We start from the raw sequence: 11,755 nt of genomic DNA, 5'->3' as shown, positions 1-11,755 counted from the left end.
ATCTATCTATCTATCTATCTATCTATCTATCTATCTATCTATCTATCATCTATCTATCTATCTATACATACATCAAATTTCTCCCTCCAACTACCCTAATACTGACAAAGGTCTCATGAGTTACAAATATCATCTTTCCATGGAGGAACATAAACAGTTCAACCTTAATAAGTCTCTTATGATTTCTCTTTCTTGTTTACCTCTTTATGTTTCTCTTGAGTCTTATATTTGAAAGTCAAATTTCCTATTCAGCTCTGGTCTTTTCAGCAAGAATGTTTGAAAGTCCTCTATTTCACTGAATATCCATTTTTCCCCCTGAAGGATTATACTCAGTTTTGCTGGGTAGGTGATTCTTGGTTATAATCCTATCCCCTTTGACCTCCAGGAAATCATATTCCAAGCCCTCCTGTCCCTTAATGTAGAAGCTGCTAAATCTTGTGTTATCCTAATTTTGTTTCCACAATACATGAATTGTTTCTTCCTGGCTGCTTGCAATATTTTCTCCTTGACCTAGGAACTGTGGAATTTGACTACGATATCCTAGGAGTTTTCCTTTTGGGATCTGTTTCAGGAGGCGATTAGTGGATTATTTCAATTTCTACTTTGCTTTCTAGTTCTAGAATATCAGGGCAGTTTTCCTTGATAATTTCTTGAAAGATGATGTTTAGGTTCTTTTTTTGATCATGGCTTTCACATGGTCCATAATTTTTAAATTGTCTCTACTGGATCTATTTTCCAGGTCAGTTGTTTTTCCAACAAGATATTTCACATTGTTTCCTATTTTTTTTTTCATTTTTTTGGTTTTGTTTTATAATGTCTTGATTTTTCATAAAGTCACTAGCTTCCATTTGCTCCATTCTAATTTTTAAGGAAGTATTTTCTTCAGTGAGCTTTTGGACTTCCTTTTCCATTTGGCCAACTCTCCTTTTGAAGGCATTCTCCTCCTCATTGGTTTTTTGGACCTCTTTTGCCATTTGGGTTAGGCTATTTTTTAAAGTGTTATTTTCTTCAGTATTTTTTTTTTTTTGGTCTCCTTTAGCAAGTTGTTGACTTGTTTTGCATGATTTTCTTGTATCATTTCTCTTCCTAGTTTTTCCTCCAGTTCTCTTACTTGCTTCTCAAAATCCTTTTTGAGCTCTTCCATGGTCTGGGACCAATTCATATTTTTCTTGGAGGTTTTGGATGTAGGAACTTTGACTTTGTTGTCCTCTTCTGGTTATATGTTTTGATCTTCTTTGTCATCAAAGAAAGATTCTATGGTCTGCCTTTTTTTTTTGTGAAGTTTGCTCATGATCCCAGGAAATTACTTGACTTACAAACTCTTTGTTAAGGTAGGGGTCTGCTTCAAGTGTGGAGAATGTACTGTCCCAAGCTTCAGGGCTTTTGTGCATCTGTTTTCAAAGATACTTCTAGGGACTTGTAAATTTTCAGTTCTTCTAAGGTGGTATGATAAGGGGTGAAGTGTTTACCCATTTCCTGGTCTGTGCTCTGGTCTATGAGTGACAACAAGCACTCTTTTCTGCCTTGGAACTGTGAGGAGGATTTCCTCTCCACTGCCACTACAAGCTCCACAATGCTAGCACTCCTCCTTGCCCCAGGACTGCCACCCAGAACTGTGACCCAAATCCAAGTACTGGCAAAGCAAGAGATTCCTGCCTCAGCCCTGGCAAAGACATCCCTGCAATCCCCCTCTGATAGACCACTCAGTTTCCCCTCAGGTTGTGGGCCAGAAGCTATGGAAGAAGCTGCTGCCCTTGGGGCCACACACTAGGACTGTAGCTGAGACCAAGCTTCTCTCTCTCACCTCAGTCAGACTTTTCCTACTGACCTTCTCAGTTATCTTTGGCATTTGTAGGTTGAGAAGTCTGGAAGCTGCCACAGCTGCCTGTGATTCAGTCCTCTGAGGCCTGCTCCAGCTTGGCTGAGGCCTGTTTTTTCCTGCACTCCCGCACTGAACTGTGTTCCTCTCCCAGCTAGGCAGACAGACCTTTCCAATAAACCATTCATGTTGTCTTTGGCTGGAATTTATTTCCCTCTGTCTTTTTGTGGGTTCTGCTGCTCTAGAATTTGTTAATTCTAGAGCTGTTTTTTACAGGTTTTTGGATGTGTTTGGGGGAGAGCTCAAGGAAGTCACTGCTTTTACTCCACCATCTTTGGTAGATTCTTTCAATTTCTATTTTACCCTCAGGTTCAAGAATATCTGGGAAATTTTTCTTGATAATTTCTTAAAAGATGATATCTAAGCTCTTTTTTTGATCATGGCTTTCAGGTAATCCAATAATTTTTAAGTTATCTCTCTTGGATCTATTTTCCAGGTCAGCTATTTTTCAAATGTGACATTTCACATTATCTTCTATTTTTTCCTTTTTTTTCAATTTTGTTTTATAATTTCTTGATTTCTCATAGACCCATTAGCTTCCATTTGCTTCATTATAATTTTTAAGAAATTATTTTCCTCGGTGTGCTTTTGGACTTCTTTTGCCATTTGGTCTAGTTTATTTTTTAAGGTGCTTTTTGTTTCAGTATTTTTGGGGTCTCCTTTAGTATGCTGTTGACATTTTTTTTCATTATTTTCTTGCATCACTCTCATTTCTCTTCCCAATTTCTCCTCTATTTCTCTTACTTGATTTTCAAAATCCTTTTTGACTCTTCCATGACCTGGAACCAATTCATATTTTTCTTGGGGGCTTCAGAGGTAGGAGCTTTGACTTTGTTGTCTTCTATTGGTTCTTTGTTTTTATCTTCTTTGTCACCAAAGAGACATTCTATGGTCTGAGTTTTTCTGCTGTTTACTCATTTTCCCAGCCAATTACTTGACTTTTTAACTATTTGTTATGGTAGGACTCTGCTTCCAGTATGAAGGGTGTACCTGGGTGAAACCCCAGGTTTCAGGGGTTTTGTGCAGCTCATTTCAGAGATACTTCTAGGGACCTGTAAGTTTTGAGTTCTTCCAAGGTGATATGATCTAAGGAGAGGTGTTTCCTGCTCTCCTGGTCTGCGCTCTGGTCTGTGAGTGACCACAGGCACTCTTTTCTGCCCTGAGACTATGAGGAAGATTCCTTCTCCACAACTGCCACAAGTCCTTCTTAGTGCTCCTCTTTGCTCTAGGACTGCTAACCAGGACTGTGATCCAGATCCAAGTATGGGTAAAGCAACAGAATCCTGCCTCAGTGCCAGCAAAGAGATCCCTATAATCTCCTTCTCTTTCTCTCTCTCTTTTGTGTGTGTGTGTGTGTGTGTGTGTGTGTGTGTGTGTGTGTGTTCATTTTTTTTGGTTGAGCAATGGGTTTAAGTGACTTGCCCAGAGTCACAGAGCTAGTAAGTGTTATGTGTCTGAGGCCGGATTTGAACTTAGATCCTCCTGAATCCAGGGCCAGTACTCTATCCACTGAGCCACCTAGCTGCCCCTCCTGTAATCTCCTTCTCATCAGTTGTTTGATCACCCCATGGCCTGTTGACTAAGAGCTCTGGAAATATCTGCTGTCCCTGTGGCCACCAACCTAGGGCCGCAAGGGGGCCCAGGCTCAATGATGTTCTTCTCTCATGCAGGTCCAACACACCTTTCCCACTTACCTTCTAAGATGTCTTTGGCATTTGTGAGTTGAGAAATCAAGACACCACCATAACTGCCAGTGATCCAGTCCCTTGAGGCCTGATCCAGGTTCACTGCGGCCTTGACTGCTGGCACAGCCCACACTAGACTGTGCTCCTCTCCCAGCTGACCTTTCCTGTCAACCATCCAGGTTGTTTTGGGCTGGAAATTTGTTTCACTCTCTCTTTTTGTGGGTTCTGCTGCTCTAGAATTTTTTAGAGTTGTTTTTTACAGGTATTTGGAGGGGTTTGGAGGAGAGCTCAAGCTCATCCCTGCTTTTATTCTGCCATTTTCTCAGAGTTGCTTTAAATTGAATTGAAATTAAATTGAATTTCTCTAATTATTAGTTATTCTGATTATTTCTTCATATGGCTATTGATAACTTGAATTTTATCCTCTGAAAAGTGCCTATTCGTATCTTTTAACCATTTATCAATTGAGGAATGGTTCTTTTGCTTATACATTTGAATCAGTGTCCTATATAGAGATGGGCGAAGGGAATTATGTTATTAAGTACATACCATATTCCAGGCACTGTGCTAAGTACTTTGCAAATATTGTCTCATTCTATATATCTTAGAAATGAGATCCTTATAAGATAAATTTGGTGTGTTTTTCCCCCCAGTTGACTACTCCTCTTCATTTTACAGAAAGGAAAGTGAGGCCCAGGAAGTTTATATGTCATGCTTAAAGTCAAACAAGAAGGGATTAGATCACAGTTGGGATTTGAAATTAGGTCTTCCTAGCTCTAGGTCCAACATTCTATCCATCATGCTATTAGCAATCTAGATTGTGAGCTTTTTGAGGACAGAGATTGTCTTTTAACTTTCTTTGTATTCCTAGGTCTCAGCATGGTTCCTGGCACATAGTAGCTGCTTAATAAGTGTTTCTTGACTGACTGATTGATCTTAAGAATTAATTCTAATGTTGTTAATCTGTAAGGTCTTATTGAGTGCTTCAGAGATTTTGTTTTTTAAACCTCCTTTTCAGTTATATCAAATGTTGACTCATAGGCAAATACTTATTTTCATGGTAGTCTTTTTCAAAATATTTAGTCATGAGCATCATAATAGAAGATGATCAGATGTCACATGAAATGATGGCTCAAGGCAACAAATATTGTACTTTATTCAACAAGATAGGGAAAAGTGGAGTAAGAGAACAATATAGGCTTGTATAATAAGAACATATACACGTGTCAAAATCCAAGACCTAAGGGATAAAACATCTTGTGAAGACTAGTGGAAGTAGAACAGAAGAGGTATTATTATCAGTGTAAAATTCAGATGTTATGGATAAAAAAGTAATGGATGAGCAGTTCAGGATATAGAAAATTTATTCTATAGTGTTTTAAGATTTGCAAAGTGCTTCAAAATATTATCTCATTTAATCCTCACAACAACCCTGGGAGGTAGGTACTATTATTATTTTTGTTTTATAGATGTCATTTAGGTAGACAACTTATGTGACTTGCCCAGGGTCATACAACTAGTAAGTATCTGACACTAGATTTGAATCAGGTCTTCCTGACTCTAGGTACAATATACCACATAGCAGCTTCTATTATAAGATGTAGTTGTTATATATAGAAATTTAATTATCTGGACATTTGTTGGAGCTTTCTTCTGTTCAATCTCTGTTCCCAAAGTCTAATAGCTAGTAATTTCCTGACTTGCTTTAATGATAATTTTATGCTTCAAAAGGTTAGGGATCGAACAAAGAGAAGCACCATTGGTTCTGGAATTGATTTTCACCAATGTGGAAAAACTGAGTGTTGTAAAATGGGCAGGGAACAATGAGTACCTTAGGGGGCTTTGAGAGGGTGGGTATAGTTTGCGATTCGATGCGTCCTGGATTTTGACACATTCGATTTCTTAGGAGTCAAGGACTGTATAGGTTTCTTCTCAATTCTACAGGGCTAATCAACCTCAGAGGAATGAGAATGAAATTCTGAAGACACAAAGAAGAAAAATTCTAATGAGGAAGAATGGAAGAATTGCCTAAGGGGACTGATGTGGATGCACAGGAAACAGGAAATTCACTAATCAACTTCAGTTTTTAGAAGAAATGCATAAAAGATCAAAGCAATAGCAGGTAAAAAGAAATGACTTTAAAGGCATGACATTTCCCTGTAAGAATAGCATTGGGAGTGCTAAAGGTCAGAAGGACTTGAATCTATTGAAAACAGCTCTGTACAAGAGAAAAAAAAAAGCAATAGCAGGGCTTTTTGGGGTAGAAAGGATTTTGATATCCAAGTCAGGGAGTGTCCAAGAAGTATAATTTTTCCACTAAAAAGGGAAGAATATAAAAATATCTAAGAGTTGGTGCCTAAGGTAAGTAGAAAGATAGTAAAGGAGTACTTTGCCACCCTTGATGTGTTCAAGTCACTGAAGTATGTCATTGGCCACTGAAATAACTGATGAATGGACTTGCTGATCCACAGTAAAAGATCTTTGAATGGTTGTGGAGCATTGGAGAATGGATTAATAGATTAGAGAAAGGTAAATCTTACTACCATTTTTTTTTTCAAAGAAAAAAGAATGGTTTCTGGGAATTCTAGATCAATGAGTTTGACTTCTACTATTTGTAAAAATTCTTGAATTTATTATTAAAGCTATAGGAACCTTCTCAAAATAAAGTGGTAATTACCAAGTGACAGAGCTGTATCAAGAAAAATTTTAAACTTATCTCATTTTCTTTTCAGATGGCAATGGGACTAGTAAATAAAAAAGGTAGTAGACTCAGAGTACATAATATTTTGCTTGACTATGCATAGTTATTACCAGAGTTCTGTTTTATGTTTTCTCTCCTTTTCCTTTTTTTTCCTTGTTCAATTGGGGAGAGTGAGTTGGAAGAGAGAAAAAATGGGTTTTGTTCATTGAAAAAATAATTTAAAGAAAAAGGATATAGTTCATTTAGTTTTTATCAAAGCAAAAAAAAGAAACCTTATACTATGGCAAAGGGGGAAAAAGAAACTATATGCTAGTAATACTTAGTTGAATTCAGCTAATGGCCAGCCTACAAAGAATATTTATTAATAGCCTGATGCCAACTTGGAAGGGACTTTCTAGTGTAGTCCCCATAGGATCTCTGTGAATTGCCCTGTGTTATTTAATGATTTTATGAATGACTTCAATAAATGTACACTTAGCAACTATTCATATGATTCCAAAACAGGAAAGATAGTTAACAAAATGAATAAATAGATGACAACCCAAAAAATATGTTAGTAGTTCAGATGAAACTTAGATGAATTTTAATAGGAATAAAAGTCTCATACTTAAAAAAAATCATTCTGCTATCACACCCAATTATAACAATTAACTCATTCTCAGCTGAGAAGCAAAAAAAAATTCCCTGGTTCAGGAGGTTCCCTCTGCAGCTTCAGGGAATTTATTTTAGAAGAAAAGTTATGAATTCACTCAAATTCACTCTAAGCACTCATTTAGAAAAATTTTTAACATTTCAGTAGGAATTGAGGTGTCTGCCTAAATTCACATTTTTTTTATTGCTAGTTAGCCCCTCACACAGACTTTTGCAAATACTCTTTAGCCAATAAGTCAGAGGTATTAAGTTATATTAATTGATTATTCAGCCACATTTATTAAACACCTGCTACATAACAAGCACTGAGCTAAGTGCTGGGGATACATAAAGAGGTAAAAGACATTCTTTGCTCTCAAGGACCTCACAGTCTATTGAGGGAGACAACAAACAAATAAATATGTACAAGAAAGCTATATACATGATTCTCTCAATAAATGCTGAAAAAAGTTTTGACAAAATACAGCACTGCTTCCTATTAAAACATTAGAAAGCATAGGAATAAAAGAAACATTCCTTAAAATGATAAGTAGCATCTATCTAAAACCATCACCAAACATTATCTGTAATGGGGATAAGCTAGAAGCCTTGCCATTAAGATCAGGGATGAAACAAGGATGACCGTTATCACCATTATTCAGTATAGTACTAGAAATGTTAGCTATATCAATAAGAGAAGAAAAAAAAATGAAGGAATTAGAATAAGCAAGAAGGAAACAAAATTATTACACTTTGCAGATGATATGATTGTATATTTAGAGAACCCCAGAGCATCGCCTAAAATTACTTGAAATAATAACTTTAGTAAAGTTGTAGGATATAAGATAAACCCAAATAAATCATCAGCATTTCTTTACGTGATCAATAAAGCCCAGTAGCAAGAGATAGAAAGAGAAATTCCAGTTAAAATAATTGTAAACAACATAAACTACTTAGAAGTCTACTTGCCAAGACAAATCCAGGAACTGTATGAATACAATTAAAAACACTTTTCACACAAATAAAGTCAGATCTAAACAACTGGAGTTGCTCAAGGGTAGGTCAAGCCAATACAATAAAAAATGAAAATTCTGCCTAAACTAATTTACTTATTCAGTGCCATACCAATCAAACTACCAAAAATTGTTTTACAGATCTAGAATAAATAGCAACAAAATTCATCTGAAAGAACAAAAGGTCAAGAATACCAAGATAATTAATGTTTTAAAAAAAAGGTGAATTGGACAGGCTTTGGTAATAGATTGGATATGGGTGTGAGAAATAGTGAGGAATTGAGCATGACACCTAGGTTGCAAGATTGAGGGACTTGGATGATAGTATTGCCCTCAATAGTAAGAAAAGCAGGAGCTGAGGAAGTTTTAAGGGAAAAGATGATGAGTCTATTTTGGACATGAGGACTTTAAGATGTCTACTTGTCATTCAGTTCAAAATGTCTGAAAAGCAGCTAGAGAAATGAGACTTGAGGTCAGAAGAACATTGTCTCCTTCCTGTCCTGTTGTAAAGAATAGGTAAGGAGGAAGCTATTAAAAAAAAGAAATGTACATCGTTCACAAGTCAGCCACCCCATTTTAGTCTTGATAGCATAAGTACATAAAAACACTTATCAATCAATCAGCAATCATAAGTTTTATGCTAAATGTAAAAAGACTTTAAAACCCACTGGAGGAAGTGCAATGATGCAGATAGGATGTCTATCCTAAGTGGCTGAGGGATTTTGTCATAGTCTTTGCTGATATACCTTCATCTATATCTTTATCAATATCTTCAAACTGTATCTATATCAATATCTATATCCATATTGTGGTAGGTTGAATTGGGGAGTTTCAGAAAATACAGCCCTCTAGCTAAACTTTCTGAGGAAGAAATTGGAAGAAATTCCAGAACTCTGTATGTACTTGTAGGAGAGTGTCACAGACTTTAGAAGATATTTCAAATCACCTCTTATTACTGTACCACTTTAGTAAATATCCTATTAATTAAACAAAACAAAAACTAAATGATTCTCAATTGATAATCTTTGGGGTGAAGCATGTCAGTGGTGGGTTAAATCAATGACATTAAAACAAAATTCTCTGACACTCCCTTAGAAATTTGAGAGGAAGACGTATCCTTGCTCCAGGAGTTGAGACGTTGTAAAAGTGGGAGTTAGGATTAGGATGGCCCAGAGATTTTATCTGAAAAAGACTTGGGGATTTTATTGAAGTGTAACCTCAACATAAGTTGGTAGTGTGATATGTCAGCTACGAAAACTAATATGACCTCACCTTAGAGTACCTTGAGAAGCATTAGAGCAAATGGGAAAAATCATGACATTAATTCACTCTTGTAGCTCTCAAATTCATTTTGTGTCCTCCACTTAGAAAGACTGGAGAATTGAGCTGTTATAATTGTGTAGTAATTATGCATAAAAGAATAGTAAAAGATAATATATATATAAATATATAGCATCTCATAAAAATGATATAGACAAAATGATAACAGAATCTATGGATTCTTTCTGAAATAGAATAGGTCTAAGAGCAGGAACTTATTAGTTTTCCTTGGTTGGACCATAACTGGAGAATTATGTTTAGTGTTGGACAACTTAGTTTAGGATTGCACTGATAAACTGAAGAACATCAATAGGAGAACAACCAGGCTGGTAAAGGAGCTTGAAATCATGTCATATGGAGAAGGAAAGACTTGAGGCTCATAACTGAACAAGTGATCAATCAACCAATCAATAAACAGTTATTGGGAAACTTGTCAACAATTAGAGGTTTGCAAAGAGGGGATAGAATGGGTTATGTTAAGAATAGTGGATTTTCCCTCACTAGAGGTCTTCAGGCAAAGGTTTGCTTCTTGTGGAAAGTATTCATATTTAGGTATGTTATCAAGGTGTATGGTAGAGAGAAATTTTGTTCAAGAATCAAGGTTGCCTTTGAGATTCTTTCCAATTGTGAGATTCTATGATTTAATAAAACATTCAAACATATTAACAAATAGCAAACTATTAAATATATAGTCAAAATTATTAGCATGTTGTAAACTGACTTGGTAAAGGAAATAGAGAATAAGGTCTCCCTGCCACCTCTTAAGGTTGGATATAGATTTTATAAAAGCTGTTTTAACCTCAGAATCTTATCTCAATTTCCCTCTTCCTTTATCCTAAAGAAAAACCCTTCCCTCAATAAATATCTCTCTTATAGAAACCATAATGCCATCTACTGGCAGCCTCCAAAATTTTGTAAATAACTAAGCAAAATTATTTATGATACACTGCACTTAGAAAAAAGAACAAATATGGAGTGATGTAATTTCTGGATTTAGTAACAATAATATATGTTAATGTGTTTAGATTTATTTTTAATTATTGAGAAGAATTTTCATAGAAAAATATATTTGATTTTTAGTGTAGAAAATTCATTGTACAAAATAGGGATAAATAATATATATCTTGGAGCAACTCATCAAATTGCTAATGTCATCTTAATGCTATTACTAACTTTTAAGATAAAACCCTTTCCATTGCATATTTACTCATATTTGCAATTATATTACAGAATTGTTCTATACATGATTTCACTCAAACATTTCTTCTTTCAATTTAATATTTAATATCAGTAAATATTGATAAATATAGCCTATAACATGGATATGAAGATTTTATTGAAAGCTCATTTTTGTAATAAAAGACTTTAGGAAAACCATACTGAAATTGTCCTATAGCTACAGTCATGAAAACAATCAAATTAACAGGATTAAATGAGAAAAAAGCATTAAAATATTTATTGTTAACAAATATTTAATCCTCATTATTCAATACTACAATCTTATATTGAATTTTCATTTTAATGCCATAAATATATGTGCCATGGTCTTATTATTGCTGATGTTTTAATCACTTGTTCTCTGGTAACAGAAAAATAATGTAGAAAATCAGTGTTAGTTTTGAAAGCACCAACATCCTGTTTCAGATAGAATCCATAGATCATTTTTATGGGACACTACAAACATTTTCTGATCCTTTTACTGTTCTTTTATGCATAATTATTACAACCTTATGAGGGCTCAATTCTCCATCTTTCTAAGTGTAGGACACAAAATGAATCTGATAGCTTCAAGTGTGAATTAATGTCATGATTTGTCCCATATAAGATTTAAACAGTAGTTTTTATCCAAGCAAAACTCCTTTTGTCATTAATGGGAAAACTGCATGCTTATGACTTACAAAATCACACCCCACTATCTGAGTATGCATAAACTATTTACTTTGATACCTCATCATGTCCTGTTTCAGTTAAATTGGGAAAAGAGTAGTTAAAAAAGTCCTATCAGTTCTGAAATGCAGTTAAAGCAGATCAATAGATGCTTACAAATGTGGCTCCAGGGCAGATAAATGTGTTTTTTTTTAATTGTCTAATCAACTCGCAACCCTTAATTTGCATATTTTAAATGAAGATTTTTAGGCAGCTTTGGACTGTGTGTGTCCATGATTACTTTTAAGGCCAAAGTGAAAGCCTTCATTGAAACTTTACTTGAATGCCTTATTGTGATTTGAAGGTGACCTTGCATTCATGAAGGCTATGCCTGCTTGATACCAGCTCTGAAAAGGTCCTACCAACCAGGATGAGCATTGGATACAAGCCTGACAATGGCTTAAATATCTGAAGGAAAGGCTCCTCACTGGAAAATTCGCATCTAGATGATTGGATGATATGGATCCCTTTAACAATCTGGTAACACTTATAACCATTTTCAGAATAATCTTTATAAATACATGAAATAAAATACATAGAATTACAAAGGAAACCAATAATAATGAAATATTTTTCCATCCAAGTTTATAGACTCCCTGAG

This window comes from Vombatus ursinus, unplaced genomic scaffold, assembly GCF_900497805.2.
Source record: "Vombatus ursinus unplaced genomic scaffold, bare-nosed wombat genome assembly UNPS02014812.1, whole genome shotgun sequence".
Lineage (NCBI taxonomy): Eukaryota > Metazoa > Chordata > Mammalia > Diprotodontia > Vombatidae > Vombatus > Vombatus ursinus.
Note: the sequence above shows the minus strand (reverse complement) of the source record.